This window comes from Phascolarctos cinereus, unplaced genomic scaffold (assembly GCF_003287225.1).
Source record: "Phascolarctos cinereus isolate Bilbo 61053 unplaced genomic scaffold, phaCin_HiC Scaffold_726;HRSCAF=1367, whole genome shotgun sequence".
Taxonomy (NCBI): Eukaryota; Metazoa; Chordata; class Mammalia; order Diprotodontia; family Phascolarctidae; genus Phascolarctos; species Phascolarctos cinereus.
The window spans coordinates 355,644,264-355,663,959 of NW_027556098.1; the positions used below are offsets into that span (position 1 = coordinate 355,644,264).

Below are 19,696 nucleotides of genomic sequence, written 5' to 3' on the forward strand. Positions count from 1 at the left end.
ACACACACACACACACACACACTCAGAGTGAGACAGACAGAGTCAAGGGCATGAAGCCAGAGACAAGGAGAGAAAAGAGGAGGCAGGGGCAAAGAGAGACATAAAAACAGAGAGAAAAGGAGAGAAAGGAAGGCTGAAAGAGAGACAGGATCAGGAAGAGAGTCAGACACAATGATAAAGGCTCTATCAGTTAGACCCTCACTATTGCCCAGTGATCCTTTTATTCATCTCATCAACTCGCTATCAGATTTCCCATGGCATCTATTTTAAACCTTTTCCTATTCTCCTCCAGCTCCCAACTGTCACTCTCAGCAGATGACCTTGCCTCCTACTGAGTAGATTGAGACCATCAGATATGAGCTCCCCATCTTCCCTCCTCCCTCCTTCAAAGCTCTCAATGTCATTACTCATTTCCTCCTTCTCTCTGGACTCAGAGGATGAAGCAGTGTGACTTCTTACCAAAATGAACCCTCCTGTGTTCTTGATCTATTCTACTCCTTTCACCCTGAAAACTTCAATCCATCAAGGCTCTCTCCCCTCCCCTCAAGTTTCCCACCATCACTATCTCTCCCTCACTGATGACACTTTTCTTTCAGATCTCCCCTATCCTAGAAATATCTTGCCTCGACTCTGCTATCCACCACTCCTAAGCTATCATTCCATCTCATTCCTTCCCTCACTACCAAAGCTACAGAAAAAATCATTTGTAAGATCACTGCCCTCCTCACTACCCAGTCACATGCCTCAACTTCTTGCAATCTTGTTTTTACCCTACCATTCAACTGAAATTGCTGTCTCCAATGTTACTGATCAAAAAACCATTGGCCTTAATGTTTGGCCAACTGACACTGCATCCATTCATTCTTTCCTTCTCCTGCCTCTCTGACCATCCCTTCTATGTTTCTTTCAGTATTTCCAAATCTTTCTGCCCTATAATTATGGGCATTCCCCAAGTCATCATCCTTGACAATCTTCTACTTTCTCAATTCAACCAATATCAAATGCCTCCTGTATGCAGAAGATCATGGTCTTCTGAGGGAGATACAAAGATGCGTGCTTCCTGCTTTTAAGGAGATCAATTGCAGTCTAGCATATATATCTATGTGGGAATAAGTGTTCTTGGGCATACGTGTAATGACGACTGATGATAAGACAAACTTCTGCTATCAAAAGAGCATTTGAGTTGCAATTGCAGGTAGCTTTTGCTTCTGGTTTTCTTCTCAGCCCAAAATGATCGATTAAAATCTGTGTTTTTTAAGGCATGGTTCTTTTAAGATTTGGAGGAATTTAAGAATTAACCACATGAGTACAGCATTAGAGAAGTGTGGCTGGACAAAAATCACTGTGAAAAGAGCAGCTAGCTGGTGCAGTGGATATAGGGCTGGGCCTAGCATCAGAAAGACCTAAATTCAAATCCCTCCCCACAACACTAGCTGTGTGACCCCTGGCAAGTCACGAAAAACCCCCTCAGCCTCAGTTTCCTCATCTGTAAAATTGGAATAACAATAGCACCTACCTCTCAGTGCTGTTGTGAGGGTCAAATGAGATAATATCTGCAAAGTGCTTTGAAAACTTTGAAGTGATCTAGAAAGGCTGATGTTATAACAAAGAACATAAGGTTTTAGTGAACTAGGGACCGGCACAAATCCACAGAGTAACATGAGGCCACAAAAACAAACAACTCAATCATACATTGCAACAAGAGGTTTGGTGTATATGATTCATGGGAAGGGACAATCCTGGGTTCTGGTCAGAGTCTGGCTAAAGTCCTGGTTTCAGTTCTGGGCACCATATTTTAGGGACATCATTGACAAACTAGAACATATTCAGAGGAGGATGGTCAGGATGGTGAGGGAATTGGATGCCAGGACATATAAGGGTCAGTTTAAGGAAACAGAGCTATTTATTCCAATGTAGGTAGTATGCCCACCCTTGCTTTCTAGCAGTCCTTTATGCATTGTTTTCTCCCTCCTCCAACAGAACATAAGCTTCTTGAGGGCAGAGATTGCATGCGCAGCTTCCTTACATCCTGACAAAAATCTTGCCTTCTTCAAGAAGCATTTTCCAATCCCTTTTGATTCTAGTGCCTTTCCTGTGTTGAACTATTTTTCATTTATCCTGTATATAGCTTTCTTTGGATATATTCATTTGCATGTTGTCTTCCCTATTAGACTGTAAGCTCCTTGATGGTAAGAACTGTCTTGCCTCTTTTTCTATCCCCAGCACTTAGCACAGTAACTGACATATAGCAGGTGCTTAATAAATGTTGACTAATTGATTACATTTATATCTCCAGTGCTCACTATGATGTGGAGTACATGGCAGGTAGTTAATTTCTATCTTTCTATACATCTATCTATCCCTTCCTTCATTCATCATATCTACTATCTGTCTATCCCTTCCTCCAGTCATTACATCTATCCATCCACCACATCTATCTGCACCTATCTGCCCATCCATCTGTCATATCTTTCTATTATCATCATCATCTACTATATCAGCACTCTCAAAACTTGAGGAGAAGAAGAAATTTAGGAGGGATATGATGTGTCATCAAGCATTTGAAGGGCCGTCAGGAGGAAAGGGGATTACACTAGTTTTGCTTGATGAAGATCCTTACATGCAGGACTACAGCAGAAGCAATGGGGAGAAATTGCAGAATTTCAATTCAACTTAAGGAAAAACTTCCTAATGATTAGAGTTATTTAAAAGTTCCTGGATTGACTTGGAAAATGATGAGCTCTCCACCACTGGAGGTCTTCCAGTTGAAGCAGGATGACTACTTGTCAGCATGTGAGAAAGAGGTGACCTCTGAAGATTAGCAGGGAAGTCTGAGACCCTGTAATAAATCAACCAATGCACTCTCCTCCTAGGAGCCTGAATAGAAGAGCCTCTGAATTGTTGCTCTTTTCAGTGTTTACATGTTTTTAAGCTGCATCTTTCTCTGGCTCTTCTTCCCAATCCCCATGTTCTAACTACCAGCTTACTTTCTAGAGTGAAAGACATACATCCGTGATTACCCACAGAGCAATTTCTCCAAATGTTTTTACATGACCTTGGGATCTTCCTGTTCTAAAGTCCCATCTTGTTCCAGGGGAGGTTGATTAGCTGGTACTTACTCAAAAAGGACTGAGTGTGCTTCAGGCCCCAGCCATTCAAGGCTGTTTTGCAATTTTAGATAAAGTGGCATCATTTCACATGTTCCCAGGTCTTATCCTGAAGCCAGGACACGATACTTTAAATACAGTGAGCTGTTTCTTATTCTCTGATTCATGATACTAAGTAAACACTAAAGAAGTCCTTTTGCTTGCTGGAGCTCCATCTTTCAGCAAGGTCCATCTCTCTTATTCTAGACCAGGACTGTTTGTCCTAGTTCAATTAAATTCACTTCAGAGCATTTATTAAGCACCAAGAACTGTGCTAGTCACTGAGAATACAAGCTCAAAATCAAAACAGACCTTGCCCTCGAGGATCTTCCAAGCTTCTGTTCGAAGCCTCTATCCTTCTCTATATAGAGTATATTTTTTCCACACTGCTACCAAACATGGATGACCCTCCCAGACTACCTATCAGATACTTCCAACTGAATTTCCTGTCAGTATATGAAGCTCAACACACCAAGGATGAAACACTTCTCCTTTGCCCTCCCAAGAACCTCTTATTTACCTTCTTATCCTTTGAAGAATTTCTTACCCCAAACTTTTATTATTTCTGTTGATGGCACCTACACCTTCCCAGTCATCCAAGGTCAAAATCTTGATGTTACTTTGACTCCTCCACATGCAATCAGTTGCCAAAAACTGTCAATTCTCCCTCTATAATTTCTCTTGGGCTCATCCCCTCTCATCCCCTCCTCTCCACTCACATTGACACTATGGCTCTGGTGCTCATTATGCCTTCCCTAGACTATTGTTATAGGTTCCTAACTAGTGTCCTTGCTTCCAGTCATTCCTGCCTTCAATCCATCCTTCACATATCTGACAGAGGACTACTCCTGATGGACAGCTCTAATCAGGTCATTCCCTTACTCAAAAATCTCAGAAACTCAACACAGTCCAAACCACCTCAGTCTTGACATTTAAAGCCTTCAAAATCTAGTCCCAACCTACCAACCTCTCTCCCATTACTCTCCCTCACTCACTTTCTCTACACTCCAGCTGGCCCATCTCCAGTCATCCTGATCTATATCTGGCCACTGGGCCAGATGGCTCTGGAGGGGAAAGTGAGGCTGGTGACTCTGCACAGCCCTCCCTCACTTAAATCCAATTCACTTGCAAGTCTTGTCATCACCTTCCTGATGTCATGGTCCTCCTGGAGAATGAAGGACAAACAAGAATCCAGCCAAACTGGACTACTCATGGTTCTGTGATATTATCCCCCATTTTCCCATTTTCTTAACCTTTGCTAAAACCACACCATCCCCCTTATGTCTAGAATGCACTTCCCCTCCCCTCACCAACTTGATCTCTCTGCCTACTGAGACAAGGTCAGCTGCCATTTTCTACATTAAGCCTTTGCTGATTTCTCTAGCTGGAAATGAGTTCTTTCTCAGAATTCTCATGGAGCTTTGTATCTCTCCTTTGTACTTGCTGTATTCTGCTTTGTATTATCATTATTTGTGTGTCTTATCTCTTCTATTAGACTAAGAGATTAAAAGGATGGGGGACTGTGTCACTCATCTTCATCTACCCCTTATCCCTCCTTAGGTTTATCTCTTCACTTCTGCCTCCTACTCCAACTTGGCACTCCAGCTACCTCTGTGGGGCCCTGGACTTCTGACTGGTGAGTTCTCCCTGGCCCCAAACCCATCACACTTTCATACAATTCTTCCAAAAGCTACCCTCCATGCTCCATTTTCCACCTCTAGCTCTGGGAACAGTAATTATATCAAAATTACCATTCTTGGAAAGAGTGTTTCAATTCATTGTCCTAGATCTCCACTCATTAGTCCCATGACTTCCCAGACCAAAACATTCCTCCCTTCTTACTACTCCTCTATATGTGTTATCTTTTCTTATTAGAATAGTAGCTTCTTAACCAGGAGGACCTCTATGAACTGATACTGAGGGAAGGGAAAAGAACTAAGACAATTTATAAGATGACAACATTATAGAGAAAAACAACTTTGAAAGACTTTAAAATTGTGATCAGAGCAATGACAAGCCATGATTCCTGAAGACAGAAAATGAAACATACTAGCTACCTTCTTCTAGAGAGGTGAATGAGACATATGTACTTGGACATGGCCAATGCAGAAATTTGTTTTGGTTGGCTATACATATTTGTCATGAGGGTTTTTAATTTTCTTTTTAATTTTCAATTAGTACAAGAGAGAAAAACAAAATAAATGCTTGTTAGTTGGGGGAAAATAACGTAAACTCATTGCAGGCGGGGATCGTCTTCATTTTTGAATTTGGATACATCCATCGATCCATCCATTCATGAAGAAGGCACTTAGTAAATGTTTGTTGAGTGAACTGAATGGAATTAAGCCATACATGCAAGACATTAAACCTAATAAAATTAACTGAATTCTCTTCCCCCCCCACATGTCATGCCCAAGCCATGTTGTTGTTTCTCAGTCATATCTGACGAGAATGTATATTCTTTCAAGAGAGAGGCTTTCATTTTTTTTTTCCTTTGTAATTTCTAGTGCCTAACACAGTGTTTGGCATATTTTGTTGATGCAGCTCAGTCATGCCTGAATCTTGGTGACCCCATTTGGAATTTTCTCAGCAAAGACACTGGAGTAGTTTGCCATTTTCTTCTCCAGCTCATTTTACAGATGAGGAAACTGAGACAAACAGGGTTAAGTGACTTGCCCAGGGTCACACACCTAGTAAGTGTCTGGGGCCAGATTTGAATTCAGCAAGAATAGTCTTTCTGACTCCAGGTCCAGCACTCTACTGTACTACCTAGCTGACCTTTAAAAACATTACTGAACACTTAAATGTCCATGGTAGAATATAAACTTCTTGAAAGCAGGGACTCTACTGCTTTTCTGTTACCAATCCCCATCACAGTACTTGGCACATAGAAGATGCCTAATAAATGATTGCAGAGTCTGACTGAATCGGAGCCACATGTCACTTAGCTACGCCAGGGGAAGAAGGAAGTACCATGGATAGTTCAAACCGATTCATATTGGTCTCTAGAATACACCATATGAACCATAACACACCTCTTCCTTCCCCCATCTTCCTGCTGATGCATTTCTTAGGCAGCAAATGTCCTGACCTTCATCCCAGGCCCAAACACCCCCTGATGGCACCAAGTGGTCAGTCAACAAGCATACACATAGGAGCAGCATTGTATAGACACTGGCCATGTCAACTGGCTGAATATTTGTGGAGATCATCCACAAGGCACAGAATACTGAGTGAGTGGTACCTTGCTCTACACAAAAGACTGTTCCTTGTTAAAATTCACACACAAAATATTTTTGGTCAATGCAGTCCTGTACTAAATGCCTTAGGGAAATGCACTATTTAGAGAAGCAGTTGATGCATCCTCCTGGAACAAAGGGTACTTTTATAAGGTCCATAAACCACCCCCAGGTTTAGCTGGCTGATAAGCTCAAATGTTTGTATAATAACTTCCTTTAAGGTAGGGCACATGTCTATTTGAATTGGGTTCCAGGGGAGTCACAGGACCAGTCCATTTTAGAGCTGGAAAAGATCTCTGTCCATTGCCATCACACTGTAACCTGAGAATCCAAAACCCCAAAGTCCTTTCCAAACTGCATAGAGGTCCCTGTCTCTGGAGTATCTCTAAGTGGTCAGGGGCAGGGTGGGGGGGGGCAGTTTCCAAAGGCAGGATCTTTCCTGGTATCCTGCCTTTGTAAGAGGTTAGCTAGGGTTCCCTTTTCAAGAAGCAAAGATGAATGGAGCAGACAGCAGTCGTGAAAGTCATGTCTGCTTGAGTCTTTATGCTTCCCCTGCCCCCACCCAGTTCCTAGTCCCTGATGAGCACAAACTGCACCTGCTAAAATCTAGGGGCCTTCTGGAAGGTCTGGAGAGCAGCATTGAATCACTGAGACTCAGGCCCGTTGAGATGGCTTCCAGGGCCATCAGGGGAGGCAACTGCTTAGACTGCCCTGTGAAGGTGTCCAAGGAGAGCTGAAGGTCACAGAGCCACAGCAGCTGCATCCTTCATCCAGGGAGGACAGAGCAAGGCCAAGGTACCTTTCATTGTAAATTACCCCCTCTGACGGCTTGGTGCTTCCTGCAAGGGGGCTGACTCTGATGCAGCCCTGTTGCTAGGCATGGTTGCTAGGCACAGACACAGAGCCCCAGCCTTAGTCAGAAGCTGCCTGGAGGGGGTGGGGGAGAAGAGCGAGAGACACTGCACAGGTAGCTAATTTTGCTAGTTGATTTTTTTCTGTGGCTTTGCTTGGCCACCAGGAAACCCTGTTTCTGGGACTGTATAGAAGAAGGGTAGGAAAGAGTTGGCCCAGGGAGATGATAGAAGCCAGAGGGAAAGGGACGACCAAACCCCCAGGGAAGCACACTAATGAGAGCTCGAGCAGTAGGGGAAAATAGCTGATATTTTTGTGTAACACTGTAAGGACTGGAAAGGGCTTCACATAGATTATCTCATTAAATGCACTGAGATAGGGACTATTCTCCCCCATTTTACAGATGAGGAAACTGACTCATGGAGGGTAAATGACAGAAATAAGAATGATAGGTAATATTTACATAGAATTTGAAGGTCCCCAGGGAGATTGACATACATCATCTGATTCAGCAACCCTGTGATGAAGGCACTATTATCTCCATTTTATAGATGAGTAAACTGAGGTTTAAAAAAGTTATGTAGCCTGGGGCCACACAAATAAGTGTGAAGAGTGATCCAATCCCTGGAGTCTCCTACTTCCAAGTCAATACTATTTTAACTAAAACACACTGTGTCGTTAGTACAAGATTTGAATTCAGAAGACCTGGGCTTTTAAATCCCTACTCCACCATTTAAAAGCCAAATGTCTTTAAGCAAGTCATTTCCCCTTCTCTGCTCCTTAGTTTCCTCGCCTGTCAAATGGGAGTATCAGTACCTGTTCTGTGTTCCTCCCAGGGCTGTTATAAGGAATGAGAATTTAGGTATATCATGGTGCCAAGATGAACTATAGTTTCTTCCTGGCCCACTTCAGCAGTGAAATCATTTGGGTTTTCTTGGACAAGGGCTAGACTTAAAGTCTAGCCTGAAAACCTTTTAAGGGCATTCCTAGCTCCCTAAACTTTAACTCTGTGACTTTGGGAAAGAGTGGTGGCTGCTGATCCCCCAGGATGGCCCCTGTCCTCCTATGGCTTTCTCACATACTGCCATAGATCGAAGGACTTCTGTTGGGTGCTGCCAAACTGCTCTTCATAGAATCAGGACTTGGCCAGCAATGTGAGACACATGGAGGGGAATCCATGTCCCCATGGGACTGATCTAAGTCAACTTCTCATGCCATCCTGAGTGGCAAAACCATAGATACTCCAATCAGGAGTGCCTTCCTTCTTCCTTTATATCCATTGACAGCCTACCTATCCTTCAAGGCTCAGCTCTAGCCTCACCTCTTCCAAAAGGCCTTCTGTGTTGACTCCTTGTGTCAGCTGCCCTCCCTCATCATCTGTATTTATGAACATAAATTGAAGGAATCACCATTGTTCTTCTCTGGGTCACGTCTTCCCCAATGAGGCTCCAAATGCTGGTCCTCTTCTGCCTTCATAGCTCCAGGGTACTCAGCACAAGGCTGAGTACAGTAGGCCCTTGTTGAATGACAGCAACTGTGCAGGTATAAACTGAGATATTCCTGGAGAGGCAGGCATCCAAATGCAACCAAGAGGGAGACTTTTCTATGCAGGAATATATTCTAATCTAATCTCTCTCCCTGATGAAAACAGCCTCTGATTCAAAACCTCCAACCACAGTAGTTTATTACATCCTGAGGCAGCTCATTCTACTTGGAGACCCCTTTAATCATGAGGAAGTGTTTCCTTATACTAAGCAATCAGCCTCTCAGAAGGTCTCTCTGAATTCTGCCCTCTGAGGCCAAGCAGAGCAAGTCTAATCCCTCTTTCCATTCACATAATAATCCTTCAGATTCATCTCCCTCTTCTTCTTTTTCTTCCGGCTAAACACTGAGTCCTTTTAACTTTCCCACATTCCACTCTCTTCTTTGTTCATTTATTTCAGTCCGACTCTTCCTGACCCCATCTGGGGTTTTCTTGGCAAAGACACTGGAGTGGTTTGCCATGTCCTTCTCCACCGCCTTCTTCTTGGCTCCTCTCAATCCAGCTTCTCCCCATCACTCTACAGGTACTGAATTCTTCAAGGATCCTAATAACCTCCTAATCACTAGATTCAGCGGTCTGTTCTTACTTCTCATTCTCCTTGTCTTCTGTGTAGCTCTGAACACTGATGACTGGTCCCTCTTCCTGGATACTCTTCTTCCCTTGGCTTCCACCAGCCAATTCAATCTCCTGGCTCTCCCACCTATCCATATGTCCCTTGTCTGCTTCTTTCACTGGCTCCTATTCAATCTCCAGGTGCTAAATGTAGATATTCCCCAAGGTTCAGTCTTTGACTTCCTTCCCTTTCTTTCCCTTCCTTCCCCTCTCTTCTCCTCTCCTCCCCCTCCTCTTTTCCTCTCCCTTCTCCTCCCCTCTTCTTCTCCCATCCCCTCCCCTGTCTTCTCCTTCTCCATCTCCTTCCTTTCTCTTCTGTCTGTCCCTGTCTCTGTTTCTGTTTCTGTCTTTGTCTCTATCTCTCTGTCTCTGTCTCTTTCTTTCTTCACACTCCCTTAGCAGTCTTTTTCACTAACCTCTGTGGACAGCTCCCAAGGCCTGAGTTCCCAGCTCCACTTCTCCATCTGCCTATTGGGATTCTCCACCTGGATGTCTCCCTGGTCCCTCAGGTTGACAGGCAGTATAGTATGGTCTCATAAGTGCTGGGCTTGGAGTCAGAGGCTTAAGCTCAACCTCTGATGCATGCAGTTATAGATACCCTGGAATCACAGATACTTCTCTTAACCTCTCTCTTCTCATCCATAAAACAGGGATAATTAAATTAGGAAGTGCCTACCTTAGAGGTGCTTTTTCTGCTTCACAATAACCTTGGACTTGAGCACTTGATATATTTTAGCCTTCTTTCCTGTCAGGCCATCTATGTGAGTTGGTCTGATCTGGAAATGACTCCCTTCTCTGCTTATTAAAAATTCAAGCAGGTCCTAATTTAGTCTGTTTTTTCCCCCATGGGGCCAAAGGTCCTCTGCACATTCTTCTCTTCCTATCTCCCATGTTAATAGGCTCCTTTTCTTTCCCCTACTTTGCCCTAAGCTGTTAAATAGTATCAGAACCCACACGCCCAGTTTCCCATAATGGAGTCCAGCTGTCTTCAGTCACAGCTGGGGCTCTATGCAGGTGCCCTCCCTCATGAAAGACCAAGAGAGCATACACCCACCAGCAGCTCCGGAGACCTCTCGGCCCAGAGTTGGAGCTCAGAGGCTCTTGTGCACCTGCTATCATCAGCTCAGTAGCAGCGCCCAGGCCCAGGGGACAGAGACGAAGAGTGAGAGGTTTCTCAGTCTGAATCCTTGCAAGTGCTCACTTCAAGATAGGAAAGTCCTCCTTGGGAAAGACTGACTTGGGCAAACATAACTTCCAGATCCTCAAAGTCACCTCCATAGATTTGCAGGATCCAATAGCCAGGCAATGGCCCACCCTCCCTCTGCAGAACAGTCCTGGGCTTGAGTGGCTTAAGGAAAATAGGACAGAGGCCCTCAGGGCAAGGCCTGTGCCAGGTGTCAGGGGCATGGCCAGAAAGACAACAGCCAAAATGAAAATACTGCATATGTAGCAATGTGGCCTAGTCCTTAGCCAGTCTGGACTCAGCCAGGACTGACTTGGTCACTAGTAACATGTCCCACCTGGTTTGATTTGTTCCTGGTAATAATAGCCAACATTTATAGAGCAATGTTTAAAAAGACTTTACATATGGTATCTCATGCCAACCCTGGGATGCTATGATGATTCTTATTTTACAGATGAGGAAACCAAGGCTGAGAGAGGTTAACTGACTTGCCCAGGGTCACACACCAAGTCTCTGCAACAGGATTTGAACTCTGGTCTTCTTGGCTTCAAGTCAAACACTATATCCATAGTGCCACCCAATGGCTCCTGGTGAACGGGAACTTGACAGAAAAGGACTGCAGGGAAACTAGGCTGGGGTAATCAGGGCTTTGTCTTAGGGTGCCAGAGTTAGAGGGTACTTAGCCCTTTCAGTGCTTCTGCAGTATAGAAACAACAAAGCTAACCAGATGACCGACTGAGGGGCTGCTCTGCTTTAGACATCCCCCCTAATCTCTGCACGCTGGACTCTCCAGCATAAGGCTGAATGCTAGTGTCTCAGGGGCTCTGTCTCACCCCCAATCTAAATTTAGGTCTGCCTGCTGACTTCCTTCACACATACTGCCTCTTCCTTCACTGGCCAGCATCTGACTTTGAATATGTCTTTTGAGAACAGTGCTTGGGTCAGTGGAGAGTGGAGGAGGGGAAGAAATACCACCTGCCTGTCAACCTGCCTGCCTCAAACTGTTTCCTGTTGTTGAGAGGGGAGTGGATGTGTACAGCAATTAGGGTTGATTATTTCATTGTAAATTTCTATATCCCTAAAGTTTATGAAAAACCTTACTAGTTAAAAAAACCCAAACCCGTAAATATCACTGCATTTGCCTGAAGGTTGAGTGACATTCTTGGACATCCCCTCCCCATGCCCCAATGTCCTTCTTTGCTGTGTGACCACAGCCTCTTAATCTCTCTGAGTGTTTGTTAGCCCATCCACAAAATGGACGGGTTAGATTTAATGAACTCTAAGGTCCCTTCCAATTCTAAATCTGTAATCCAGTGTGTGATACTGCGATCCTATGAGTACATGGCCTCAGAAGTCCCTTCCAGTGAGAAATTTATACTCCCAGCAGCCTATAAATGTATCATATTACAGATGATAAAACTGAAGCTGTGATATGCCCAAGGTCACCCTGACCAGTAACCTAGGAAGATATAATGAGAAACCTGGTTTTCATAAAGACCTGGAGTGGTAGGATAGGAAGTAGCCTTAGAGGTCATCTGATCCAGGCCCATTTTATAGATGAGGAAACAGAAGCCGAGAGAGAGAGAGAGAGAGGAGAGAGAGAGAGAGAGAGAGAGAGAGAGAGGAATATGTCCAAGGCCACACAGCAATCTAATAGCAGAACTAAGGTTCCCTGGCTCCTAAGCCACATAGAGTATAATGAGATGGGCTCTAGACGTAGGAGTCCCAGGTTCCAATCTCACTGCTCTACCACTAACTCACTGAGTGACTTCAAGCAGGTCATTTCTTTTTCAGCTTCACTCTATGAAATAAGGAAGTAGGACCAGATGATCTCCTGGGTCTTTCCAGCTGTGGGATTCTGTGTCATAAACGAAGAGTTCACACTGTGTGGCAAAGTAGAACACTGGGAGTAAGGAAGATATGGATTCAAATTTCACCCACAACACTAACCAGCTGTGCAAATCACTTAGTCTCCCTGAGCATCAATTTCCTCATTTGCTTAAGGAAAAAAAAAAAAGGAGGAGAGGGATATGGATCACTGTAGTAGGTCTCCCAAAGGGTTATGGTGGGGATCAAATGATTCCATAGCTGACATTTATATTGCCTTTTGAGATTAGCAGGTATCTCATGTGCATCTTGGAAGGTGCCATTATTGTGCCCATTTTCCAGATGAGCACCTGGAGGCTTAGGAAGGTGAGATGATCTTCCCAGGGTCACACATTTACTAAGTATCTAAGGATTCGTTGGAACCCAGGTCTTCCTAATTCCGAGTCCCATGGATCAACCACACCACCCTGAGATGTTGTTTGTAAAGCCTTCTGAAAATGCTGAAGTATCCTGTAAATGTCAGTTCTTATCATGATGCCAGAGGAAGGTCCCAGCACTTTGGATAGGAAAGAAGGAAACAAGTATTTATTAAGCGCCTACTATGTACCAGGCACCGTGCAAAGCACTCTACAAGTATCATCTCATTTAATCTTCCAAACAGCCCCATGAAGGAAGTGCTATTATTATCCTCATTTTACAGTGGAGGAAACTGAGAATGGTAAAGGTTAAGTGACTTGCTCCAGAGGCACTCAGCTGGTAAGTATTTGGGGGTAAATTTGAACTCAGGTCTTCCTGGCTCCAGGCCCAGTGCTCCATCCACTATGCCACCTGTCTCCTGTTGAGGATTCATGGGAGGCCAAGGACAGAAATCCCATGGGATAAGAAGGCAAGCGGGGCTGCTTTCTGCATTATTGGAGACAACCTCCCACCCCATCATGAAATAACAGATCTCTGGGGTATTATAAGCATTATTATTATTATTCACAAAAGGTCAGAGGGACAGAGGCACCATTCTAAGTGTTGAGATTTCTTTATTTCTCCCTCAAAACAACTTTCTCCATTTTATTTCAATTACTTTTCTACAGTGACGTATTTGCGTTTATATGGCCCAGACACATTACCCAAACATGCCAAACCCTTTCCAGCTCCTAATACCCCTTTGATCCATCTTGCAGCCCTAAGACAAGGACATAATTAAAAAGGAATTCCTTCCCCTCCCACCAACCATGGGGACAGCAGAGACTGCTTAAATATCCCTTTAGGTTAATTTGCACTTTTCTTTGGGCTCCACACTTTCATTTTCAATTAATTAAGCAATTACTGCATTTATTGGGATAATGGTCACTCTCCTATTTTTAGCCCAGAACAAACAGCATTAAAAGTGTACCTGTCACACGAGTGAATACTGTAGTGTTGTTGTGGGAAATTGATCTGGAGGCATCCGAGTTTTCTCGACCATTAGCACACACCGTTTGGAGAGTATGTGGTGCTAATTCATCAGCTATTTGTTCAGAATGTATTTCTATCAGAACTCGAGTATTTCATCTCTGTCTCTACCACAAAGCCCAGGTGTGAACTGTCGGTCATCCCTCTCTTCTGAGTCTGCAGTAGGTTTAAATCTACAGTGGTTTTTTTATTAATTGGAGTTTCCCCTCAAAACACTTTAGTAATGACAATACTTCACGTGGGTATGGTGCTTTACAATTTAGCTGGGCATTTGGGCCTTGTCCAATATTAGAAAAATGTGAAATTCCTTTCTTCCCCCTTGGTGGACCGTGGCATTTTATAGTAGAGAGAGAGACACGAGAATCCTGCCTCTGGCTTCACTTCTTTAAGCCTCTGAAATCCTATCTCATGAAAAAAATGTCTACTAATCACTTTATAAACTGTAAAGTACTCCATAAATGTCAGCTATTATTATTAGTCAATCAACAAGCTTCTACTAAATGCTATTATTACTATTATTATGGAAATGGGCACAAATCATGACCAATATTCATATCTGGGTTGAAAGGATGCATAATACTTCACACTGAACATTACAACAACCTGTGGTTGAGACATAACAGATAAAATCATCCCCATTTTATAGATCATGAAACCAAGGGAAGAGTGTTCAGGAAAGCCACATAAGTGGAAAAGTTTGGCTAGAAGGTGAGGTAAAGACAACGGGAGAAATAAGAAAGAGCTAGAAGAGACAGGATGAGAAACTGAGGCTTGGAGTTTAAATGATTAGCCACATAGCTAGTATGCAAAGCTAAATCTGAACCCAGATCTTCCTGATGGCAAGCTTGGAACTCTACATTCTAAATCACCCTACCATTTCATACTAGCTAACTTTAAGATTTGCCATGGGTTTTACAAATATGAATCTCCCTTGATCCTTACCACAACCTAGTGAAATGGATATTTGAGTGGGGTTTTTTTTGTTTTTGTTTTTGTCTTTTACAGATCCCCATTTTACAGATGATGAAACTGAGGCAAACACAGGACAAGTTATTTGCCCAGGGTTACACAGCTAGTGTCAGAGGCAAGATTTGAACTTAGGTCCTCCTCACTCCAGATCCAGCCCTCCGCCCACTGCACCACAATAATGGTTGTTCAGTTGAGTCTGACTCTTCATGTCCCCATTTGGGGTTTTCTTGACAAAGATACTTGAGTGGTTTGTCATTTCCTTCTCCAGTTCATTTTACAGATGGGGAAACTGAGGCAAACAGGGGCAAGTGACTTGCTCAGGGTCACATAGCTAGGAAGTATCTGAGGCTGGATTTGAATTCAGGGAAAGGAATCTTCTTCGCTCCAGGGCTGGCGCTGTATGCACTGCACCACTTACCTGCCCACCGTAAAAAGAGCTACCCTTTAGAGAGCATGTTTGCAAGGCATTTGTGATCTCATCTGATGCTCACAACAAGCCTGTGAGGTAGGTGTCATTATTATTCCCATTTTACAGATGAGGAAACTGAGACACACAAAAGTCAAATGACTTGCTCAGGGGCACACAGTGGGTAAATGTCTGAGGCAGGATTTGCACTCGAATCTTTCTGACTCCAAGTCCTTCACTCTATCTCCAGGTATCCTCTCATAACACCTAGAACAGCCTCCCTCCCTGAGTAAAGCTCGAAATAGATAATGTATGTAAAATACTTTGCCAACTTTAAAGTACTTTTAAATGTCAGCTATCACTATTATCCTATTTGCACATGAAGGCCAGTCCATCATCGTGTGTATTTAGTGACGCTGGTAGACTGCGAGGTAGGAGGAAATGGGGGAGATTGAAGCCATTGCTGTGCAGGAGAGAAAGAGCCACCCTTCCCCCTCCCCTGGAAGAGGGATTACAGGAGGAGATGATTGGCAGCTATGTAATAAGGCTTGACACTTCTAGTGTAATCACTGGAGACTCCAGGACTCCGAGAAGGAAGAGACTTTGCGCATCACTGAGTCCAGCTCCTTTGTGGTGCAGGGAAGGAAGACGGGTCCCAGAGAGAGGAGGCAACTTTCCCCAGGCAATATAGCTGGTGACTAACAGAGGGTAGGTCGGTAAGCAGCAGAGATCTGAACCCCAGGTCCTCGGGTCCACATACAGTGTTCTTTCCACTCTACCAAGCTTCTTGTGCTTAGCAGGGTACGGAATGCTTTACGCACATTTTCTCTTTAGGTCCTAAGCAGCTAGGTGGTTTAGTGCAGAGAATACGTGACTTAGCATCAGGAAGGCCTGAGTTTGAATCCTTTCTTGGACCCTTATGAGCTGTATGTCCCTGGGCACGTTACTTAACCTCAGTTTCCTCATCTGCAAAATGGGAATAATAATAATATTGTGAGGATCAAATAAGATAATATTTCTAAATTGCTTTATAAATGCTAGCTAGTAGTGGTGGTGGTGATGGTGGTGATGGTGCTGGCAGTGGTCGTGATAGTGGTAGTGGTGTTGATGGTAGCAGTAGTAGTAGTAGTGGTGGTGGTGGTGGTGGCAGTAGTAGTGGTGGTAGTGATGGTGGTGGTGGTGGTGGTAGTGGTAGTAGTAGTAGTAGTAACAGTGGTAGTAGTGGTGGTGGTGGTAACCACAAGTTCAAGAAGTAGGGTTGACAGCAGCATGGCATAGGTAGATTAAATGCTGGACTTGGAATCAGGAAGACCTGAACTCAAATCCTTCAACAGACACTTACTGTCTAGGTGACCCAGATAGGGTCAAGGCAAGTTACTCAACCTCAGTTTTTTCATTTATAAAATGAACATAATAATATCACATACTTTCCAGGAATGTTTTGAAGATTGAATAAATCGCACATGTAGCACATTCAGCAAATCTCAAAACTACATATAAATAGTAGCTGTGGTCTTATTGGAAAGCTTCCAGGCAGAGACAGCACATGGGATGGGAGCTGAGCCTTGGAAAGAACTATCTGTTTCACTTCTCTAGACCTCAGTTTCCTCATCTGTAAAATAAATGGGTTGGGCTATATCAGGGGTTCTTAACCTGCAGTCTGTGAACTTTCTTTATTCAGTATTTTGAGAACTATATTTCAATAGAATTTGTTTCCTTTTCTACTCCCATGTATTTTAAGAACATGATTCTGAGAAGGGCTTCATCAGATTGTCAAAGGGGTCCATGCCACAAACAGTTACTAAGAGCACCTGGCCTAGATAATCACTAAGGTTCCTTCCAGCCCTTCCCCCCCTAAACCAAAGCAACAACCCAAAGCCGGTGGGGAGCAGCCATTGCTCCAGAAGACCTTCAAAGAGTAGCCTCTGGACTAACTGCATGGCTTTGTACAGGGCCTTACTTTGGACCACATCAGCCTCCTATGAGCCTCACAACAGCCCTGAAGGGGGAGGGGCAATACAACTAGGACCGTCCCAGTTTTAGAGATAGGGGAACCAAAGCTAACATTAGGTGGCTTGCCAAAGGTGAGATGGCTATTAAGCAGAGGAGCTGGAATATCTGATTCTCCACCCCAAGTCCTTCCACTGGGATAAACATGAAGCCACAGTCCTTACCGACCTAGCTATGATATCTCTCTGTTGCCTACCACCAAGTTCAACATCCTTTGCCTGGCATTCAAGGCCCTTCCATGACCTGGAGCAGCCCAGCCTGTCCAGCCTTACCTCATCCCACCGCTTTCCACTTGCTCTACAATCTGTGCCAGAGGCTCATAAATCTTTTCAGCTCCCTTTGGCAGTTTGGGGAAGCCTATGGATCCCTTCTCAGAATCATGTTTTTAAACAACTGAAGGAAAACCTAAATTTCCATTTTAGATTAGTGAAAATAAAGATACAATTTTTTTCTAAGTTCACAGACACCCCTCTCCCGCAAATTTGCCCAAGGACCCCAGGTTAAGAACCCCTGCTCTAGGCAAATGGGAGAACCACTTGCCCTCTCTATCTGTAATCAAAGAGTTTCAGAGTAGGAAGGAAGCTCTCTCTCTGGCCATCTAAGCCCAAGCCACACTGGAGAGGAGTGCATGCTTTAACGTTTCTGATAAGTGCTGTGCCGACCCTGTACTTCCCACCCTGCCTTGACTTAGACTCTCTGTCCTCTGTGCCTCGAATATCCTTCCCCTGCCCCTCCGCCAAGCGGATTCTTTACCCATCCGTCAAAGCCCAACTCAAATGTCACTTTGTCCAGGAAGCCTTCCCTGGTCCCTCCTTTGATATTGATTGAAGGAAATGGAAATGTTCATTTGGCTTGAAGAAGAGTTAGCTGCTTGTGTGAACATCATGTAAGAGAGGGACAGATTTCTTCCTCACAGGTGGGAAACCGTGATGGGTGGGGAGAAATTTCTGGGGAGTCAGGTGCCATTTACAAATCATCCTCCCAATCCCAAGCAGGTGAGGATGGAAGGAGCTGTCCATTTCACCATGGTGGTGGCCATCATCTGCGTGGTGCAGTGGAAGGATCACCAGATTTAGGATCAGAGTCAAATCATTGCTCTGCCATTTGCTACCATGTGATCTTGGGCCATAAGAGTACGATTAAGAAGTTCAACCTGACATTTATAGAGAGCTTTAAGATTGGTAAGGGGCTTTCCATACATTATCTCTCTCATTTGATTCTCCCAACAAACCTCATGAGGTAAATAATGCATTTATTTATCCTTCCCATTTTACAGAAGGGGAAATTGAGGTCAAGTAACTTGTCCAAGGTCATAGAGTTAGTAAGTGTCCAAGGTAAGGTTTGAACCTAAGTTTTCCTGCCTCTAAGTTCAATATTCTATCCTTAATATCAGAGGTGTTAAACTCAAAGGGAAATAGATCTCTGCCAGTGCAGATTGACTTAGAAAACCACAAACTGACATTACCTATGTTGCATTCTATTTCTTATTTATTTTATTAAACACTTTCCAATTACAATTTAATCTGGTAGGAATTTTGGGGGCCTCTGAACCAAAATTTTGAGAGCTCTGTTCCATATCACACAGTAAGTTACTTACCTTTCTTCCCCAGTACTTAGTTTCCTTATCTGAAAAATCCACAAATTGGACTCGATGATTTTCTGAGTTTCCTTCTGGTTCTAAATCTCGATTCAGAGACTACCTCCCATTTATGCTATATTTGTGCTATGTGTACATAGTTGGATGCATGTATCTCCTCTGTTAAAATGTGGGCTTCTGGAGGGCAAGGACTGTGTTTTTGCCTCTTTGTAGCTCTAATGCTTAACACAGTGCCTGGAAATAAATGCTTTTGCTTGATTGATCTATTTCACAGAGAAAAAAAAAACAGGAGGACTAAGCTACTCAAATGTCTTTGGAGACCATGACCCAGGTCAAGAAAACACCTCTGCATGGTTTTGGCCAGTAACATCATCCTGGCTTTTTGGGTAACTGGGCTTCCCTTCCAGCCAGTGGTTGATGGACAGCCTTGCTGCCCACATCCATCACATCGGGGAGATGTGGTCGGCTTTGTGTCCACTGCAGTCTGCCTGCATGTGGCCTGCATCAGGGAATCACTCGTCCAGCCCTTGGTGCCCATTTCACAAGAGAAAAGAGGAAACCTTTCTTTGGTCTTAGCTTTCATTTTTACACCCTGGGATATTTCATCTCTAAATATGATTTTATCTCTGCACATCTGAGAATCCTGAGCTGATGATGTGAGCAAAAGCTAGAAGGGACTTAGGATTTGAAGTCGCAAATCAGACAACTTGTCCCTCCAGCCAGGGCTCAGAAGTGACTGCTCTCCTGCTGCCTCAGCTCAGCCCAGCTGCCCCTCTGTACCTGACTTTGACGTTGGTTAATCCTCCCTTCCTGAGGCTGGACCAGTGGCAGAGCAGCCTACTCTTTTTCTAGACAGTGGCTCGGGC

At 44.0% G+C, this 19,696-nt stretch overlaps 1 protein-coding gene across 1 annotated transcript in view; it reads right to left on the bottom strand.

Annotated features, from left to right (window-relative positions):
- The window catches only part of CSMD2 (CUB and Sushi multiple domains 2), a 974,125-nt gene that overhangs the window by 922,283 nt on the left and 32,146 nt on the right, over positions 1-19,696 (bottom strand).